The sequence below is a fragment of the Pteropus vampyrus genome, unplaced genomic scaffold, assembly GCF_000151845.1.
Source record: "Pteropus vampyrus isolate Shadow unplaced genomic scaffold, Pvam_2.0 Scaffold132, whole genome shotgun sequence".
In the NCBI taxonomy this organism is placed as follows: domain Eukaryota; kingdom Metazoa; phylum Chordata; class Mammalia; order Chiroptera; family Pteropodidae; genus Pteropus; species Pteropus vampyrus.
Genome location: NW_011888913.1, coordinates 1,667,994 through 1,672,941, shown reverse-complemented (window position 1 = coordinate 1,672,941; position 4,948 = coordinate 1,667,994).

Below are 4,948 nucleotides of genomic sequence, written 5' to 3'. Positions count from 1 at the left end.
AGCAGAAAATCGTTCCTTGCAAGAAAAGGTAAAATATATATAGAAAGACAGCCCATCAGTTTAGAAGGAATGAACTTTTCATCTTTCTATCTTTTGTGGTAGACCCGGAGAACTGGGCCGGTCATGTGTGGACGTGCTCCCTCCTCTGGCCCAGGTACTAGAGATCCTCCCTTTCCATCTCTCCCTCTCCCCCTCTCAAAACTACATACATTTGGCAAAGCTGCAAGCTCCCTGCAAGCAGGAAGTATACCTTAAACTAGTGCCAGGAGGAGTTTAATAGACATTTTTCATTTCATGTTGCCAGAAGTTAGCTTTTTGCGATTTTTTCTTGGTTTCTCTCGGTTTGGTCCATCATTGTGATGTTCACTGGTTTTAAGTGAGGGTGGTGTCTCTCGAACGCATAGGGTCATAAGCAAGGGGTAAATGGTAGTTAAAAAAAATAAGACATGGCCTGTTACTGGGGATGGCTTTAGGTCAGCATACCCTTTAGTGGGGCATCTAGCTTTATTTTTTCAGTCCACGATGAGGGTAGGAGCTGGAGGGGCCACCTCCCCGCCGGCTTCTGCACTGGGGACTCCTGCGGGCCCAGCCTTCTTTAAACGCAACAGTGTGCTTGTTATTCCATTCGCTCACTTAACTAGTGCATGGAATGCAGGATTCTTAATGCTCGCTGTTGACTGATTATCCAGTTAATCCTGATGAAGCAGGAAAGAGGTGGAAATGGTTTTTCCCTGTTTTTCAGATTGAACAGACGTAAAGGAGAATTCTCTAGCACGTGACTCATTTCAGTTATTTAACGGCAAGTTTAAGGTTTTTGAAGCATCGGGTAAATGAGTTCTCAAGTATTGTGTCTAATTAGAAATAAAGGGCAAAATATCCCCAGATGGATTATTTGCAGTCTTAGAAAGACAGCCATTTTATGATACTAAGACATTACTGATATTAAAAACGTGAATTTTATTTCATTTTTATTAAGCTCCTTGCAAAGGAAAACAGGTCAGCGTGACCCTGTTGCCTTTCTTATGGATCCTGTTCTGAAACCCAGCCTATTCCTCCAAGGGGCATTTGGAGAGAGAGCAATGTATAACAGCAAATTCTTGCTTCTGCCGTGAAGAAACACTTGGAAGTGGTGCTTCTCAGCCTTGGTACTACTGGCTTTCGGGGCCAGATGATTCCTTGTTGTTGGGGGACTGTCCTGTGAGTCGTAGGGTACTCAATAACATTCTTGCTCTCTGTCCACTAGATGCCAGTAGCACCTGCCTCCCTAGTTGTCATAAACAAAAATATCCCCAGATGTCACTAACCATCCCCTAAGGACAAAGTTGCTTTGGTTGAGAATAACTGCCTTAAAGATTTGTGGTGGATTGAATATGGTCACACGTTCTTTCATGCTCCATTCTGTTGAGACATGAGACAGTGTGACACATCCGAGTGGGCTCTGTGATCATTTTAACCAAAAGCACACAGCAGAAGTGATGCTGTGCCAGCTTCTGAGCCCAGGTCCATGAGCACACTTGACCTTTGGAACTCTTGGCCACCATGTAAGAAACTGACCTGTGGGTGCCATGTTGTGAGGACCCAAGTCACGTGTAGAGACCCTGGAAGGTTGTGTGTGTGTGTGTGTGTGTGTGTGTGTGTGTGTGCGTGACAGAGAGAGAGAGAGAGAGAGAGAGAGAGAGAGGGAGGGAGGGAGAGAGGAAAGGGAGAAGAGGGAGGAGGGGGAGGAGGAGGAGGGGTGAGACAGAGAGAGAGACAGACAGAGAGAGAGAGACATACACCAAGGAACAGTAAGATGCCATCTAAGAAATGGCTGCTCCAGTCCCAGTTGTCCCAGATGAAGCTGAATTGACCAGAAATGAGTGCCCAACCCACAAAGTCATGAGCAAAATAAAATGGTGGTTTTAAGTCCCTAAGTTTTGGGATAGTTTGTACATGGCACTAAATAAGCGGAACAAAATTGTTTTTGAAGGTAAAGCAATTCCGTCATTGATTATTTACCTTATTCCATCACTAATTTAGGTCATTAGCATAATTTCTATAAGCAGAGAAAATGCAGACATTAGGAACCCTTTGTGACTCTGCCATTACTCCCGTTTCTAACACGCAATCTTCATGTTATTTTTTTTCACTTATTGTCCTCCTGTTTGGTAGACAATATGAAATGGAGAATTGTTAAAGTTCTTTCTTCTTCCTACTCATATTATTTAGTTTTTAAATTCAAAAGTACTTAATCATTACTTAATTCATTTAACAGCCTTCTAAAATATGCAAATTATATCTTTCTCAATTAGCATTTGATAATAATAGAATAAATTGGGAGAGAACTTTATTTTTATTCTAGTCTCATTACATACAGATATAGTTAGAGAAAAAATTCTGTTTGTTAAGGGAATTATTTTGCTCTAAGTCGCTAAGTGAATATAATTAGGGAGAAATGAAACATACCAAATGACAGTATGAAATTGTTTTTTTAAATGCCGCTTTTGTCTTTATTTTTCCAACTTGAGCAATTATATTGTGAAACCCCATCATATTACACTTTAGGGACCTGTGATGATAAGTAAATGATAAAAACTCAAAATGAAAGTCTCCTTAAGACTGCGTTGTGAGTGATGCTGAGTAGAGGAAGGTTACCTGGCTGAGGGGCGTCTCTCCGTCCCTGGACCTTACCTCCTTTCACTGGGGAACGGTGACTTGGTCCTTGATTCACAGAACTTGAAAATTATAGGTTGATGTAGTCCCAGTTTTCAGAAAATATAAATTACATTGAAATTGGCTTCAATTATAATGAAAACATATAGGTATGGAAGAGCTTACTAGAAAAACAATTTCATGATTTACTGATTTATTAGATGCCAAGTTAGTTTATTCACATAGTCGCATTTAATCCTCATAAGCCAATATTGTAGTTTTCATCATCTTGTTTTATAAATGAAGCAGGCCCTGAGAAGTTAAGTAATTTGGCCAAAGGCACCGTTACTAAACCATGTTTGGACCCGGGTCTCTGGACTCTGAGGCCCACACCTTTTCGGTGGTCCCCTCTCCCAGGCTGCTTAGAGCAGGAAGTTTTCTTATCTGGCCGACGTGGCGGGGGGCCTGGTCCCGCGCTATCACTAGCACGGTGAAGGCGGGAGGAGTGAACTTGCTGGGGTGGTCCTACTTGGAAAGGCACCATGGCCACGAGCGGGTTGCTTGGGTTAAATGCGAGCACTAAGTTGAGGGCCAGTTGGCTCCTGTGGCACCCTGGCCCTCGGGTGCCTCTGAACTGAAAGCCTTGCAGGCAGTGGGCGGTGGAGCTGACATTAGGTCTAGGCCTGACTTCCTGGCTGTGAGTCAGCACTTTCTGGGAGCTCTGAGGCATGAGAGGCCTGACTCCATTCCAGGTCAGCTGTGCCGTGTCTGGGACCAGACGGCAGTGGTTTTCAGACGCCTACTTTGAGAAGGAAAACCGCTCCTTTGGGGTGAGGACCCTTCCCTCCTTTCAGAGGGGACACTGGATGCAGTCACTGTATTTGTTGCCAGGCTGTCTCCTCCGCCCTCTGCAATTATTTCTCAACAATTATTTGTTCTACAATTGTCTGTCCTGCGGTAACATGACACTTCGGGGATTTTCCACTTGGTTTTTCAGCTGCATTTATGACGGTTTCCCCTCGTACTTATGCACGAGGGGTTGGCCGTCCTGATGAACTTAGGATTAGTCGTGAAAGAATGCGGTCCAGGAGTGTCCGCCTGACTCCGTTCTGCTCCTTTTCTTACATGGGCAGGATGTGGTCGGTCGCCACAGTGCTGTGGCTCTGGTGCTCACTGTGGTGGGGCGGAGGGGGTGACGTGGCCGCGTAGCCACACCTGATGTTGAGCCTACCGCTCACCTGCTCACAGGGCCATCCCAGCCCTTTACACATGTCAGTGTCCATGTGACGTGCCTCATGCTGCTGTCATGTCCCCACGAGTAGCTTTTAGTCTGGCCTCATACTTTCAAGAAAGCAGCACCTGCCCCACCAGCTGTTTGCAGACAAGCGAAGCCAGTTCTGGTCTGTGCACTGGGCCCGCGGGGTGATGTTGCTTCTAAACGCACAAAAACTGAATTTACAAGGGAAGCCCATTATGCTAAACCATAATTATCTATTAAAAATAAACTTATGTGCTTTATTAATAAATTACTTGACATCTGGCCAAGCATCAGCGACTAAGGTCATCTGCAGGTGGTGGCGAACGTGAATGCTCTTTGTACCAGTTGTAACGTAAAATGAAGGTACGACTGATCTCTCCGGCGACAAAGGTGCAGGTACCACTCACTCTGTCCAGTGTGCTGCCTGCGTCGTGATGGAGGGAAACGTTCATTTCAGTTAGCTCTGTGTGAAGATGAAGATGTGGTTTCTCCCTGCCAGGGCCCGATGTGCTCCATCTGCAGCCTCCCCGGAGGTTTCCAGAACGGGTGTGCTGTAGGCTGCTGGGAGGCCTTAGCATGTCACCGAGCTCTGCCGTTAAAGACACGTGGGACGTGCTTTGAACCAGCTGAAGCAAGCTGTTGATTGTGGAGCTCTGAAGATCCTTCATATCCATCCTGAATCTCCAGGGGGCTGTTCCCAAATGATGGTGCCAAGTGCCAGATGACTCCTTTTAGAAGAGAACATCGTGAAGCCAGGGCGCCCTTTGGGAAATGCTCTCTCGGGTAGCCCCTTGAGGGGGACAGCTTCGAGTTCTTGATATGGCACAGCAGACTTGGCGAGGGATGTTGCCTGAGTGTCATCCTCTCAGAGGACGCGGTCTGTGAAGGCTCCCTGGACTCCCGGCGAGGGACTTCTACATGCATTTCTGGAGGATTCTGTGCATCTCGGGGGGGTGGCTGTGCTCACAGCTGGTCACGCAGGACCTGCAGCTGTCAAGTCTGCCCTTTAGGTTTCTTTTTTTTTTTTTTTTTTTTTAATTTATTGGTGTGACATTGGTT